Here is a 17,311-nt window from a genome sequence, read left to right on the forward strand (position 1 = left end):
GAAAATTTTATCTCACAGAGCTAATTCACATAGTTATTTCTGGTATAAATTTGTCCCATATGAGCTCCCACGTTATTTTCTTACTTTACCAGAGGCACACGTTAGATGCTTGCACACGCTACTAAGCAGTAACCCCTGTACCTTGGAATTATCATTTCTCTCTTGCTGTAATGAAGCTCTAATTCCACCATTGTTTTTATGAGCACTTGTGTGCAAATTACGATACATCAGTTTATACAGCTTTTTATTAATTAATCAAATCTCTGCACCGCCTTTCATCAGAGGATCACAGGGAGGTTTACAATATAAACACAATCCTTATAGCCCAATCCTAAACTGCATATTTACAATAAGTCCTACCAAGGCCAGAGCTTGCCCCACATGTTTTTGTGATCGGGATGTCACCAAAGCATCGTTTCCATGGCTAATTCTTCCCCTTCTTTGTCAAACATGTTTTAACACTTACTCTCTGATGCAACATGTTCTGACTTTCCCTGTCCCGGCACTATAGGATTGGCTGATGGGGAAGCTCACAATTTGATATAGCGTCATGGAGTGAGAGTTCCTGACAAAAGTGCTAATCCTTTTCAGTATTGATGTTTTGAAATATGTTAATATACCTGCATACTCTCAGCATACTCTTTTTGTAATTAGTCAAACTCAACTATCGTATCAAGTAGTATTTCATCACCCATGTCTTACTATATCAAAGAGCTTTCCATCTAAGATAGCAAGTCCTGGCAAGTGCCTCTTGAGTGTAAACACATTTATTAAGGTGCTTGGATGTGTAGAATTGCCATCTTAAATCAACATTGCTTATTATTTTGACAAGCCTAGAAACCGGTAGTAAAAGAACTTGGATCAGCTCCAGAAGTGTTGAGTAAGTACCACAAAATGATTTGTAAACTATTTGTGTGGATTTGTGAACAATGTTCAGTGCATGCTATGTTATCTAGGAGAGCATTCATTTTGATGGGACAAGCTGTGAGGCTGAAACAAAACAAAACACACAAAGCAAATAAAGTGATGTTGGTCCATAATCCATCAAGCAATACATTTATTAGGACCAACCAAAATGTCACAAAAGCTTTCTATTTCTCTAGAACTCTTCATCAGACTGGGATTTTATATATAACAGTTTCCTTCACCGCACCCTCCACTGTTGCTTTGTTCTTTTATTATCTATGAAAACAAAAAAGAGGGTTTTTTAATGCTCTACATATTAAGTATTTCCCACCCAGTGACACTGATAACACTGTGTAGACATTTAATAACTCATACAGATTTAAGGCAATTCATTAATAACAGAACCATCCATTTTGGTGAGCAGATAGGAAGAAAGACTTGGGATGCAGTAATGGCTTTTACTTACCAGTATTTGTTTATTCAGTCACTACATTTATGGCAAAACGGGTTTTCTGTAGCAGTGGAAAATGTGAGAAAAGACAAGGACAGATTGGAATCCAGAAAGCTCTCAGATGGTAATTACATGCACTGGCAACAAGCCAGCAGCTTCCGCTGCAAAAATAGAGGAAAATGTGATTGTGATGTCAAGACTGCTACAGGCCCCAGCACTGGCAAGCAACCCATGCCTAAGCTTGACCCAGTCAGAAGAAGGGGGAGCAGGACAAACAGAAGCTGAAAGGCAAAATGGAACAAATACGATTTCTTATCAAAACCACATCAATCAGAATTTAACCCTTCTAATGCAAATGTGTGGGGGGAGGTATATAGATCACACTGAGAGGAGGAGATTTCTGTGCAGCATGCAACAAAATACCACCTGGCACCAGTTGGACCTTGAGTTATCCCTAGCCTTTCTAAGGCTTCAGAAATGGGACCAATAAAGAATTAACATTACAGCCCCCCAAAAAGGGGAACAAGAAGGTTAATACCCCAGTGAGAGAGGGGAAGAAGCAAGTAGGTGGGGGGGAGGCAGAAAGAGAAAGAGAATGAGAATGGAAATAAAGCATGGGAATTACAGAAGAGGGGGGAAAGGGTTCGGCAAAATTTGGATTGGGACAGATTAGGAGTGGGTTGAGGGAGACCTGTATTAATTTGTTTTGATTGATAAAAAATGGTCTGAATTCGGAATGCATTAAGGAACTGGCTGATGCCTCTGGAGATACCGATTCCAAGGAAAGGGGGACAGATTTTGTTTTGTGGGTGGGAATAATAGGGGGTAAAAGATTTTGATAGATAAATTGGAATATTTTGGGGTAAAGGGTAGAGATTAGTAGTTAAATAATAGCAATGTGAAGTGTGAAGGGTTATTAGCAATAAAGAAGTTACAACCTAGAAAAAAGAATGTGATTTTAAAATTGGGGACTGCAAGAGTTAGTGTAATATTTAGAACTCAAGAAGGGGGAATGAGGAAGTCCGAAATGTTTAGATTTGAAGTTATAGAGTTGAATTTTTTATCTTTTATTTTTACCTTTTTCTTTTTTTTTCTATTTTATTGTAATTGATATGTGAAGAATTTTGGGGAATAAGATTTGCTGAAATTGCCTTATATTTTTCCCTTTTTGTATTTCTCTATGGTTTTTCTTTCTTTCTCTATATAAAATCCAATAAAAATTATTTTTTTAAAAAAGAATTAACATTACAGTACTCCATGCCACCAAACATTATTTGGGTGTAATAAGGGCAGGAGTGCCTGGCGTGCTCTGGTCCATGGGGTCACGAAGTCGGACACGACTAAATGACTAAACAACAAAAGGGCATTAATCCTGAAGAGGTTTGGGAAAGGACCATTCCTGAATGGCCAAAAGGTGACCTGTCAACTAATGACTACCTCTCCCTGTAGTGTAATTGGGGTCTAAGACTCAATGCACACATTACTGCAGTGTTGACAGAGCTGACCCACCCAGGAGACAAGGCAAGGGGACTGCCTCAGGTGACAGGATCCACAAAGGCAGCATATCTGTCCTCCAAGAAATGCCACTGGCACTGCTGCTACTTCCTTGGCAGCTCCCCACCCCAAGTCGCTCCTCCAGCGACCTCTTGGTGGATATTAGGCACTGCTGGTCTCCTCCCCAGACCTTATTCCCAATGTATTGTTGTTGTTATTGTTAGATACATTTGTATACCACCCTTCACCCATGGATCTTCACTCACCCCTTCTTCCATGGCCCTACAAGACCCTCTGCCCTGCATTGTATCAATTACCCCAAAACCACAACAACAACCTGCTTGTGTGAGTGGCCTGCCTCTTAAGGGCTCGCCTAGAATGTACACGTGTTTGGAAGAAAGAGGAGGTTGCTAATCATGTCATTGGAACGGCGTGTGTGTGTGTGTGTGTGTGTGTGTGTGTGTGTGTGTGTGTGTGTGTGTCTGTGTGTGTGTGTGTGTTTTGCCACTGCTTTTAATCTTGTTTTTGGGGTTTTTATCTTGCAGTGTTTGTGTTGTAAAACTGCCCTGAGATGTATGGCTAAAGGGCAGTATCCCATTTTAACAATAACAATAATAATAGTTTGACACTATTAATGTTAAGGGAGAAGAACAGCCTTTACATCCGCCTATCAATTCCTCCCCCCCCCCCTAGGAATTACTGGGGCGGGAAGAGGATGCGAAGGAGGAGGCAAAAAAACTCCACCCTCCGTAAAATACGATTAAGAAAAAAAACCTCAAACAGATGCAAAGTAATCCTGCCGGAGGAGGAGGAGAAGAAGAAGAGAAATCCAGACCCCGGATTCCCTCGCTCCTTATTGGGCCGCCTCCTACACTGCCACCCCCGATCCCCGTCGCGCCTCCCGCCCGCGCCGCTCCCCGACATGGGCTGGGCGAGCCATTCCTCCCGGAGGGACGCCGCCCCTGCGCCCGCCCGCCCCTTTCTCCCTGGCTCTCCCAGTCAGGCGGCTGCGCTGCCACCACCCCGCCCAGGCGCCGCGGGGCCCTGAGGAGCCGGTCTGCTGGGCACTGATTGGAGAAGCCGCTTGACAACCGCAGCCAGGGCGCCGCCGCCGCCGCCTTTGCTGCCACTACACAAGCCGGGCCGCGAGGCGAGGAGCAGCTGGGCGCCGGCAGGCAGGCAGGGCCGCGTTGGCTGCTGGCGACGGGACCCTCTTCCCCTTCTTCCCTCCCTGCCACTACGCCGGTGGCGAGGCTCCGCTTGCCGCCATTTTGCGCACCCCCGCCAGCCCCGGTCTCCCCTCGCCGCTTTGGGAGGGAGCCTCCCCTGAGGTGAGCCTCTGTCTCTTCCCTGAGGGATGGGCCCTACGGCTGCCCTGTCTTGGGTGGGTGGCGGCGCCTCCGCTGAGGGGGGGAAGCTGACTGGGGGCAAAGAACCGGGTCGAAGGAGCGGAAGGGTGGGAAGGGATGCCCGGGGCCTGAGGGGAGGCCCCGAGTGAGTGCCCGTTCGGGGACGCGCCGGCCCTTGAAGGCGTTGGCGGGGCAAGGGCTTGGCGTTGTTGCTGCTGCTGGTGGTGGTGGTGGCGGCGGGAGGGGCGAAGCGACAGCCTCCCTTGGGCTGCTTTGGTGCTGAATGAGCGAAAGGACCATTTTCTTTACTCCCCCTCCCCCTTACACCCATCCTGCTTATTTGTCTCCCGTTTAGTCAGTGCATGCTTCATCGCCACGGCTGCCTCTCCCCACACTCTGCCGGCCTTGCCTGTGTTGTATGCGTGTGCATTACTGCTGAATTTTGTCCGTTGCCCATTGCATTTTGCTTCCCGGTCTCTGGCGAACGTCTCCTCCTCTCGTCCCCGCACCTCCCTCTTCTGCCTTTGTTATTGCAGCATTATTAGCAGGGCAAACCTCCCAGAACGGGTTAAGCACCTGCAAAGCTGCTCTCCCTAAGTAACCCAGATCTGTCCTGGGCACATAAGAGACATTGTTTGTCTGTGCTGTGCTTGGTGTGCTTGACAGGAGAGGATGCCTGAAACAGGTTTGCAGTGTCACTGTCTGGAGGCAAAAAAAATGCAAAAGAAAAGGATGGGGTGTTTTTATAGCCTGTCTTACCTGCTCTGAGGTTTTTAATTGTGCATTTTCCTGAGGAAGCATTCCAGTTTTGTGTCCTAAAGTCCCTGCTCCTGAGTAATTTCATTGCAAGGGATGGCCTTATTGTGTCACAGCACAGTAGCTTTTTCAGCGTGTTTTAGCAGGAAAAACTTGAGTGTCAAGTATCCAATTCCCTGTTACAATCCTTTGTTCACACAATTGAGCTGCAGTGAAAGAAGGGTGGGTTCGTGGATGCAAGCATGCGCATGCTTCTTTTAGAATGTGTTTAGTGGCAATCCCATGAGTGTATGAACGAAGGGTGACAGTTATTATGGATGCATTCTGAATAGAGGAATGCAAACTTGACAAAACATATTGGCAGCAGGCAGCTGCAGATGTTGCAGCGACTGTATACAACAGCTCGAGACAATAATGGAATACTTTGTTCTTTGAACAAATAACAAATCAATTTGTTGACAAGCTTAGTTTGAAGGATGCCATGAACATAATAATGAATGCCTGAGACTTTTCTGGAGTACCATGTGTCAGTGGTACCGTATATTCTGGTTTGGAGACCTGAATAGCAAAAGGTCACACATGAGAATAACAAACATATGCTGACATAACTGTTATGCTAGTGACCCCTTCCTATTTCTATATGGTAATCTTTTGAATAGCCTTTTCTCCTCTTCATCTCCTGATTAATTGCTGTAATTAGTATGTTTTATCACCTTCCATTGGTTCTTGTTTTGCTCATCTATTTAATTTGATAATCTTTTAGACAAATAATAATTGGAGAATAAATTATAACAGAAGCAGATGAAAACAAGAGAATGCAAAGCTATGTGACAATTCATTTTGGCATAGATGGGGCAACATATATAATGAGAATTATTTTAGCTCACCACTCCATAGAGGTGCAATGGCTATGGCTTTTCAGTGCCCCATTGGTCGGTCACAGATAACTTCTGCACTTGGCTATTTTTGAAGCCTCCTCATATGTTTTCTCTTTCACAAATATTTTCACAAAATTTTGGTGCCAAATAATTTTTTTAGGAGCCACTTGAACGGAAGAAATAGAGAGATCCCAATGTAGGTGCCTGGCAAAAACATTCCTCTTCTCCCAGGCCTTTGGATAATTATGCAGTCTTTGGCCTTTTAAACTTTGTGGGGTGGTGGTTATTGTTTGCTACTATGTTACATTTTTAAAAAGTTTTTATCTTGTAAACTGCCTTGTGATCCTCAGATGAAGGGCAGCATAGAAATTTTGATGATGATGATGAGAGTTTTGTTTTTGCTGTTATGCTGCAGGCTCTTCCCACCCCACTTCTCCCATACAGGGTTTACTTGAAAGATGCCAGGCTGAAATCTTTCTAGGAATTATAGCTAATATTCCCTTGAGGTTTCCCTCATTGTAGTTCTGTACCTACCAAAGAAACCTTTATGTCCTCTTCAGTAATCTTGACACCAGGATCTGTTTTCTAGACAGTGGATTTTTGTATCCACCTCCTGTCTGCAGCACTATTGCATTTTTATATCTTAGGTTCAATCCAAGCACTGTGGCACTACCAGAAAAGGTGTGTTAATTATGATATTCTTTCATCCCTAGCATAAGGAACATATAGTAATTTTGTACCACCTGACATGCATCCTTTCAGGTAGGCCAATTGACTAAAGCTATGGAGCAGGAGGATGTGAAGCATTTGCTCTTTATTGACTGGAGATTTTGGTTGTTGCAGTTAGAAGCAATTGTTTCCCTTCGTAAGCCAAAGAGTTGAAAAACAGTGGGTTACTGAGTCCTTCTGCTCTATCGTGGCATGGCTTGGGTAATATTGTTGAAGCACAATCCTGCTAAAACAAAGCAATTCTACTTCTCCTTTTATTTCAGCCATAAACATATGCATTTCCTTACCATAAAATAAAAAGGGGGTAAAAGTGCTTGTTTTTTATTGGAATGCCCTATTTATATTATTATAAGAATGACTAGAATGAGTGCAGTGAAGAGCTGAAAAGCACTGGGATTTTCCCTTTAAGTACATACAGTGGTACCTCGGTTTATGAACACAATTGGTTCCGGAAGTCTGTTCATAAACTGAAGCGTTCATAAACTGAAGTGAACTTTCCCATTGAAAGTAATGGAAAGTGAATTAATCCGTTCCAGACGGTCCGCGGAGTACTTAAACTGAAGCGTTCATAAACTGAAGTGAACTTTCCCATTGAAAGTAATGGAAAGTGGATTAATCCGTTCCAGACGGGTCCATGGAGTACTCAACCTAAAGCGTACTTAACCCGAAGCATGGGTGTAATTGGTTCCGGAAGTCTGTTCATAAACTGAAGCGTTCATAAACTGAAGCGAACTTTCCCATTGAAAGTGATGGAAAGTGAATTAATCCGTTCCAGATGGGTCCGCAGCGTTCGTAAACCGAAAATTCATAAACCGAGGTGTTCATAAACCGAGGTTCCACTGTATAGTTATGTGGAATGTTTATTGTAAACCAGTGGTGGGGAACATGTGGCCCTCCAGATGTTGCAGCACTACAAGTCCCATCATCCTGGTGCTGCTGGTTAGGGCTGATGTGAGTTGTCCTCCAACATAATTTGCAAATCCACAGGTTCCCACCCCTGTAATAAACAGTGGGTATGTGTTATAATCACAAAATACAGGACACTTTTTATCCATATTCAAAGTTATTGGCTATTGACCCTCAAATATGCCTCTTACTGAACAAAAAGTAATACATGGACATGATGTAAATACGGTATATCTATGTACCTTTAAAATTTTAAATGCTGCCTTAATACCTATTTGCCACAAATACTTATCCTTTGATTAAAAGGCTGTTAGGAGAGGCTGAAAATGGAATAACAAACCAGTGCCTTGGCTCCTAGCTGCCTGCCAATCTTTGTGCGTTGGAGAAATTGTGCATTGTCAGGATGTGTTTTGAATAATAATACATACTATGCCAAATGAATATTCAATTATTTGCATATTCATCTCTTTTAGTTTTCTATTTTATGTTGTGTATTGTACTTCTGTTTACAATTACTTAAGATGCTACTGTGCTATTTTGGTAGATAAATCATTACACAATAGCAACTAATTTTACAAATTATGGGCTTGAAGGACTGTCTTAAATTGAGGGTGATCTTAAGTACAGTTTGTTCCCTTTCTAAAGAGGATTGTAATTTTATTAACACTTCAGTTTAACAATCAAAGAGATGAGAGGAACCAACAAGTGCTTCAGGCAGGCTTCAATACTAAACACACTAGAGATGGGAAAGTACCACACTGGTACATTCTTCTGACACATACATGGGATTGTACTAGTTACAGGTATCTGAAGAAGTGTGCATGCACATGAAAGCTCATACCTATGACAAACTTAGTTGGTCTCTAAGGTGCTACTGGAAGGATTTTTTATTTTTATTTTGACTGCATCAGACCAACACGGCTACCTACCTGTATATATTACTTTAGTGCATATAGTGTAGATGAGGTCAAAATACAGTGGTACCTCCGGTTGCGAACAGGATCCATTCCAGAACCTGAAGCGTCATATGTGCGCATGAGTGAAGCGAGCAGCGAAACCCAGAAGTATCGCTTTCTGGTACTTCTGGGTTGCTGCAGGACACAACCTGAAAAAACGTAACATGAGGTATGAACTGTATACATGCATAAGACTGCACTGTAAATTTGGTAATTGCAAATAGTGAGAAAGTAGGAAGTTATTCAGGTGGGGAAATCTCTCCACCTTTTCAGATGCCTATGGAAGGCCTGCAAGCAGGACCTGAGCACACCAGTATTCTCCTCACTTGTGATTTCCAGCAAGCTTTCCAGCAGTGGCCTACTAGCCTTGATAGCCTTATCCTTCATAAATTTGTCTAATCCCCTTTTAAAGTCATCTAGTTTTGTGGACAAAGTGTTTGTTTATTGTCTTAATATTTTTAGCAATGTGCTCCTTGAATTCATTTTTCTTTTTTGGTATCCCTTACGGTATGCTTGCATTTATTTTAGACAATTGTCTCATGCAATGACGGCAATGCTTGCTAGTCTACTTAGAAAAGGCTTAGTCAAGATTGCATGCAATGACAATTTAACTCTCACAGAGAAAGACGCTACTGAAGCAAAAGCCTTAGTTATTTCCATCTGTGTCAATTGGTTGTCATAGCTGTCCAATATAAGCAGTTATCTGGAGTAAACATATATGACTTACATTTCTGTAAAAAATATTGGAATGTCTGAGTGGTGATATGAAAGCTTTGCTCTTTCAACAAAAAATTAAATCAGAATTGGAAGAAAACCTGCACATTCAAAATGTATATTAAAAAGAACGGGATTCTAAATCCTCCAGTCATTCTGAAGTATTAGTCTTGGATCACTTTGGTGACGTTGTATGCCATATGTGCTGGCTGTTTGTGGCATACTGAGGAGCTTGAGCTGCATCTTTGAGATTTTCTGGACGTTGGTTTATCTCCCAATGTGATTAAATCTCCTTTGTGTATGCCTTATAGTCACCAATATGAATATACTGATGAACCAGTGTGTTTTATTAATTTTAGAGATGTGAAGACCGGGGGGGGCTGTAAAAATGGGGGACGACGACACAGGATTTCCTCTAATTTTTCTGAGCCTTTAAATCTCTAATAACATTATAATTCCATTGACTAGTTACTTACAAAATGCTTCCACATATATAAGCTTATTTTCTTACTGGACTTATTTCTTTGGTAGAACTTAACTTTTTTTCTTGTGGCCCTGTGACTAGGCTGTAGGGTTCTTCACAGTAGTATGTAGAATGAACTACAATACAGTACAGTACAGACAAAACTTTCCAAATGCAGAGACAATGCCCCAATCCAACTTTAGTCATGTATAAAAATGGTATTCACTCATAATTGTACTAGACTGTGGATGCACATCCAAATATGCATCTCATTGAAAATAAAAGAATATAGTACCTATAGGAGCTGCCTGTGTTTGGGTGCACATTGGAAAGTACAGTTAATTTGAATGTGCAGGTCCTGATCCAAAACATAATGTGTGTGCAGAAGGCTGCTTCCTAACACAGTGGCGTAGCTTGGGGGGCATTGCCCTGGGTGCATTTTTTTGAGGGGGCACAACCAGGTGCCCCCTATAGTTCCTTTATTGAGGGAAGCCGTGCCCAAGCTGGCCTTTGGGGCTGGGCTGTGGGTGGCAGCAGCAGTTGCTCCACTCCCAAGTCAGGCTTGTTTTTCCTTTGGCATGCCAGGCATGTGGGGCTGCTGGGGTACTGCGGTAGGCTCCTTCTCCCTATGCCCCATCCCCGAGGGCTTGTGCCCACCTGCCCTGGGTGCTATGTGCTCACACAACACCACTGCCCTAACTATCTCCAGGATCTTCTTAACTGGATCAGGGTGCTGTAGTTTACTCTCTGTTACTTTTTTCTATCTTTATCCCAATTTTTATGCATGATAAAAACAATTGTGAGACAAATACTAGGCCAATAAATGTTTGTTATCTCCTTCAGTATTAACATGACAAACATCCCAACTTCTGTTTTCCATCAAATTTAAAAACTTGGTCACTATATGAAATATACTCGGAGTCGAGAGTGAATTTCATGCTCTTTATTCAGCTCATATTCATCAAGGAGAAGAAGAGAAGACGAATGGCTCTTTTCCCAAAACCATCTGCTTATATACATTATTTACACAATGGGCCTTGCGTGATTGGCTACTTCAGGGCTACACCTGTGGGCCAATTATATTGTGGATTGACTTCTGCCTGCAGCCTGATTGGCTGCTCCTACAGGCCAATCAGGTAGCAGATTCACTTCTGCCAGCCGCCTGATTGGCTGCTCCAGCAGGCCAATCAGGTTGCGGATTCACTTCCACCTGGAGTTGGATTGGGTAGCTCCCGCTGATTCTGAATCCTATTGTTCTAGGATTCAGCTCAGTACATAACACTATAGTACAGGACTTTTAAATAAAAGCTGTTCGTTTTTCCTTACCACTTAAAACTCTCATTAACAGCTTCTAATTCAAGAATTGAAAGCTATGATAAACAAAAATGGTTGTTCCTTCCAAGGGAATATGATTGTGTGTTTAGGGCCAATTCACACTTCACTTTTCCGCTTGGCTTGTCCTATGATATACAGCTCATGGTTTGTCTGAGAGAGCTAAACCATGAACCAAAATTCAGATGACTCATAAAGACAAACCACAATCTCCTCCCCAAGAGGTGGCATGTGTGCTTGTTTAAGCCATGGTCTTAGCATTACATGCAAACAGGAATGTTAATTCTCTGTTCCATATATAGCGAGGAGGATAACTTCTTAGACAGACTTCAATAGTAGCTATGTAACATCTGATGCTCCTTACTTCTAGTGCTTAGGGCTTAGGCAAGGCTGGAAGGAGCACTGCTATGTAATCTCCACAACATGTGCTACCTATTTCAGATTTTAAGCTCACAAGAAGCAGCACACACAACAATATTAGTGCTGCAACAGTGCTCTTTGCATCCTATATCAGGTTGGGGTGGATCCCCCATCCTCCAAGGGTTTTTTTGACAGGTGACTTGAGTTCAATAGAAGGAATTGGGAGTGCACTTTTTATTCTTCCTTTGCAGCCTGGCTTGAATTGAAACCAGGGATGTGAAGGATCTTCCTAGGCAGATGTGACTCTGCAAATGAAGATAATTTATTTGCATCCTTAACTTGAATTCAGAGTGTGTTCCAAATTCTTTCTTTGCATAAAAAAACACTTTCTGAATTTGATGCCTTTTCTTTCACTGTGCTGACTTGCTGATGGAAATAACTTTTTGATGCTTGACCTTTCCTACAATGTTTGGCCAGGAAAAGGTGGATGTGGTTTGCCCCAAACAGCCTGGTGAGCCAACATCTGAGTCCTGGCAGGCCTAATTAAGCTGTGGATTGGAGATTGCCCACCACTGTCATGTAGTTACTGAGTTATAGAACTGATGATTGCACCCTTCTTAAGGGAACTTAGACTATTGCCTTCTGCTAATTTCTAGTGAGCCTGTCTATAATAATGTTACTCTGGGTAACCAGATACAAGAGAAGAAAGGGTTTATGCATCTTTGATTGTTGTGTAGAAGAGGGAATTCCAGCAGATTGAGTTTGTAATGCAAGGTTGAGAAAAACTGCACTTGCTGAAATTCCATCTTCTATACAACTTAGGGAAGGTATAGGTGTCTGTTCTACTTACATATTGGGAAGTGTGCAAGACATCTAATTTGTAAATAGGTTTCTGTTGACACTCACATTAAAGCTGTTGCTTAGTGTAAATCTACTCCCTGGCAACATATTGTGTATCGTGCCACTTTCTGCATCAATAGCATGTATAAATATTTAATAAAATTACTAATACAGGAGGTATGTTATCTGTACTACTACAAATTGTAAAATTGAAATCTTGGGATCCCGTTTCACATGAGATATATTTGTAGTCTCCTAATCCTAAGCACGGGTGGCGCTGTGGGTTAAACCACAGAGCCTAGGGCTTGCCGATCAGAAGGTCAGCGGTTCGAATCCCCACGATGGGGTGAGCTCCCATTGCTTGGTCCCTGCTCCTGCCAACCTAGCAGTTCGAAAACATGTCAAAGTGCAAGTACCTGTAGATAAATAGGTACCGCTACAGCAGGAAAGTAAATGGCGTTTCCATGTGCTGCTCTGGTTCGCCAGAAGCGGCTTTGTCATGCTGGCCACATGACCTGGAAGCTGTACGCAGGCTCCCTCGGCCAATAAAGCGAGATGAACGCCGCAAACCCAGAGTCAGTCACGACTGGACCTAATGGTCAGGGGTCTCTTTACCTTTAATCCTAAGAAACTTGATGGATAGCTAAACATGATTCTTGCAAATGAGGTTGTTAAATTATTTGATAAGGCATAGTATCATTAAAAATTCTACAAAAAAATCTGGGATCTTTTGAAATGGAGGAGGGGGAGCGATTTTAGAGGCTGTGATAAAATATTATGGTATATAGTTTTTGCACTTACGATTGTCAATCAGTTTAGCTCCTCTGAGGTTCCCATCTATACAGAGAATACTGTATCTCCAAGGATCAAATGTCTGTCCCAAATGCTTAATGGGAACTGAAACAATTATGATGAAATGTGAGCAGCTGCCTTCAAGAGGGAAATACATCTCACTTGCCCAGAGTCTTTGTGGTTTCTCCTCCACATACACTGAGCAAAGAGTTGTTTTGTGTTCTGTGACTAACACCTTCTGTGGGCCAGCTGCTTCTTATTTTCTCTCTCCCTCTCCCCCCGCCCCAATATATATCAGCCAAGAGCATAGGCTCAGATTCATGGGTGTGTATGTAAATATGTGATTCTTCTTATTCTAGCCTTCTGTGTCTTAAAATCTGACTGCAGATTAGAGCCAGTCCTATTTAATGCAAAATCTCACTCCCTGGACAATTGATATTGTGTCTGGCGGGATCTTTTTGAGCTCACATTTGTTTCTGACAAAGACAGTGCATGCTAGACAGGCCATGAAATGCTGCAAAACTTAAAATGCAACACAAACGAGGAAATGAAATATAACTACAGTATTAGAATGCAACTGACATACTAATTAACACATCCAGATTGGCATGTGCACATCCCTGCATCATTGGTCTCAGTTGCAACTCTGCCTATGAGTTCTTACAATTGGGATTCTGAAGTTCTGGGTAGGAGAAAGCAGTTCTGGAAACTGACATGTCTGTGACATGGGAGTTGTCCTGGCACTGCAGAGGTATTGCTAAGTACCTATTAACAGTATGCTTGCTGGGCTAGATAAGCTGTTTAAATGAGACCCTCACAACCATGGAAAGAATAATCAGGAATACTATGAAGTAGAATAGTACAAATGCCAAGGATGAAATCTTCATGTCTGGCATACCATGACATTACCTCTCACTATCATTTTACAAACACTGACTCTATGGAGTGATTCTTCCTTATGGACTATCTCTGTAGATGAAATACATAATAGTGACTTTTTATGAATACACTTGGGAATACTTCACACAAGACTCTTTCTACACAGATACAATTTCCACGTAGGAAATCATGTCGTAAGTGACAAATGCACATGTTTGTGTGTATGTGGAGTGGAAAGTGACAGCTAATTACCATTCTTATGTTACTTTATTATGGGAAGAGGAAAAACAACAAGAAACCAATTCAAAATTTCTATGTACAGAGGTTTAGGGCTGTATCAAGTGCTGGACAGAGGGACTTGTAAAACATTTATTCAAACAGAATTTTAAATAAGAGATTTAAAACCTTACTGTTAGAACACAAATGACTAAGTTTCAAATACAGATTCATATACAGTTGGCAGATACAAACAGTTCATTAAGCAAATGGTTAATGAAAACAGTATGCATATTAATAATTGGCATACTAGTTTATATCCTGTCAAGTGGTAAGGAGATGTGTGGTCAAAATGGTCATTTTGTATCACTCAGTGTAAGATTTCAATCTGTATTCCATTCTTGAGACAAGTAACTGAGAAGCAGCTACAAATCTTAAAAAAATGAATAAATGCAATGATTTTTACTCCTTCATTTAACCGTCTGCAGGAGCTAAAACAGAAAAAGTCTTGTACATAGTTTATCATAAAATAATATTCAGAAGAAAGTGAATGTTGCAGCAGCCACTGAAAATCCCTCCTTTCTCTTTTTTGTTTCATTTTGTTTGTGCATAATGCACAGATGGTATTGTTGATAGTGCACACTTACCGTACTTGATCTTTGGATTTGATTTGGAGCATATGATAGGACATGAAGTCTATATTAAGTAATGTTTTTGCCTGGATCTTAAAGATTAATTTGCTAAAACAAAAATGTAGGCAGAAATACTCCATAGCATGCAAGTAGCACTTTGATAAAATTGGTACGTTATTCAATCATGCTGATAATTCATTGTAAAATTAGCAATTATTTTTGCTTAATAATATTAATAATTATAAAGTAGATTACTGTTACAGTATTAGGTTCCCCCCCCCCCAATGTAAGTGTCAGGGGGTTGTTGCGGCTACTCCCGAGTAAAGACGCTCTAGTCCGTTCTGTCTTTAAAGGTTTTACTCCTTCATTTAACCTTCTGCAGGAGCTAAAACAGAAAAAGTCTTGTACATAGTTTATCATAAAATAATATTCAGAAGAAAGTGAATGTTGCAGCAGCCACCGAAAATCCCCCCTTTCTCTTTTTTGTTTCATTTTGTTTGTGCATAATGCACAGATGGTATTGTTGATAGTGCACACTTACCGTACTTGATCTTTGGATTTGATTTGGAGCATATGATAGGACATGAAATCTATATTAAGTAATGTTTTTGCCTGGATCCCAAAGATTAATTTGCTAAAACAAAAATGTAGGCAAAAATACTCCATAGCATGCAAGTAGCACTTTAATAAAATTGGTACATTATTCAATCATGCTGATAATTCATTGTAAAATTAGCAATTATTTTTGCTTAATAATATTAATAATTATAAAGTAGATTACTGTTACAGTGGAACCTCGGTTTATGAACACCTCGGTTTATGAATTTTCGGTTTATGAACGCCGCGGACCCATCTGGAACGGATTAATTCATTTTCCATTACTTTCTTTTTTTAAAAAAAATATATTTTTATTAATTTTTCCAATTAAAACCAATTATATCACCTTCATTATTTCAAATTATACACATATATATCAATCAAACCGAATATTATGCCAAATCATCTAGAAAAATTTTTTTTTTGTTCCCATGCTTCAAGAAATTGGGGATTCCTCGCAACCGTCCACTGCCATCTTTTTTCTAAAGTTCAAATCGTCTCTCCGAGTTCATAATAATCCAGATCTTTCCCTTACAGTCACATAGATGTTTTCCTCTTTCAACCGATTATTTCCCAGCTGCTGAGATAAATGTCAAACAAAGTTTCACAAATGTTCTTTCCCCTGTGTGAGTTAATCAGTCCAGCCTCCCCATAAATCTTCTTGGTCTGGAGCGTCCCTATTGCGTCAACTCTCAACACGAAGCAGCGCCATCTTAAAAAAACTCAAATCACTTTCGTTTTCTCTCATAGATTAACGATCTTTATAAAATTTACAGCTTTTCTAGGCAGAAGAACCAGACCTCACACCATGCATAGACTCTTGGTAAATTAATGGATCTCCTTGCCCTATAGCTGAACTTAGCTTCAGGTCGCTGCTCCAATTCAAAGTGCGTCACAACTCATAAATCCTCCGAACGCGTCCAGGCACTCCTCCCATCCAACTAGAGGGGGGCTTTTCTCGTCAGCAACTCCTCATCTTCAAAAAATATGCTCAATAACAACAGTTTATAAAGTTCAACTCACACAGTCTTTTGCTTCTCTTTCACTCCAAACAAGCCAGGACATCACGTCTGGGAAGGTACGAAGTAACTCATATGAAAAAAAATAAAAAAGACTCGCTTCCCTTATCGCTCCGTCCCCATCAATTCTTCTTCCAGATGAAATACAGCCTTTAACTCCTCACCCTCAGCAGCATAGATTTCTCGGCAGTAAACAGCGCTTCTGCCCCTCCTTCTGAAGTATGTCCATAGATTTAAGCCTAATTATCTTCTTTAATCATGGAAATCCCCGCCATGCAGATTAGTGTCCGGGAGTCCTGGCCCTCGTAAGTGCTTCAGCCCAAGCTCCCCCCACTCCATAAACAGTCGGAGTGGGTCTGGGGGCATCGCGGGCCAGCGGCCCCTCTCCGTAACCCCCGGAGAGGGTAGGGGGTTGCCATTTACTCCCCTAGCAACCGCCAAATTCCTTACGAAGGTCAGAGGGATGGAAAACAGGTCCGCCATTCCTGCAGGCGGAAACCGGAACCCCATTTTCCATTACTTTCAATGGGAAATTTCGCTTCAGTTTATGAACGCTTCAGTTTATGAACAGAGTTCTGGAACCAATTGTGTTCATAAACCGAGGTACCACTGTATTAGGTTCCCCCCCCCCCAATGTAACTGTCAGGGGGTTGTTGCGGCTACTCCCGAGTAAAGACACTCCAGTCCGTTCTGTCTTTAAAGGTTTTATTGTGCATACTATTTACAGTGCAGAGATAGCAGAAAACATGACCTCCTAGTCACTTGCAGAATCCGGCAATGGCGCCAGTCTGCTTCGGGGCCAGCATAATAGCTTAGGCACCCCGAAACGCCGCCCTTTCACCCTACGTTTGGGCGCTCGCCTTAATTCGGGCTCCGGAAGCGACTGTGCTCCCTCCTCCAGCTGTGGGCTAGTACGGTGCAGGGGCTCTGATACATCGCTGAGCCTTCCTTCCTCCACTAGTTGGCTTGGCAGTGCAGGAGCTCTGATACCTCATTGAGCCTTCCCTCCATTCCGCTTCCCTCCTCACTCCCCCCACCTGAC

General features: G+C 41.9%; 1 protein-coding gene across 3 annotated transcripts in view; it reads left to right on the forward strand.

Moving 5' to 3' along the window:
* Positions 1–3,839: 3,839 nt before the first annotated feature.
* WDR47 (WD repeat domain 47) overlaps positions 3,840–17,311 on the forward strand; it is a 41,561-nt gene continuing 28,089 nt past the window's right edge. For 2 of the 3 annotated variants that reach the window (XM_035123205.2, XM_035123207.2), the window contains exon 1: positions 3,840–4,182. The gene's annotated coding sequence lies outside the window, so the exon portion shown is untranslated. The remainder of the gene's footprint in view (positions 4,183–17,311) is intronic. The other variant, XM_035123206.2, reaches the window with a different exon arrangement.

The sequence above is a fragment of the Zootoca vivipara genome, chromosome 7 (assembly GCF_963506605.1).
Source record: "Zootoca vivipara chromosome 7, rZooViv1.1, whole genome shotgun sequence".
Taxonomy (NCBI): domain Eukaryota; kingdom Metazoa; phylum Chordata; class Lepidosauria; order Squamata; family Lacertidae; genus Zootoca; species Zootoca vivipara.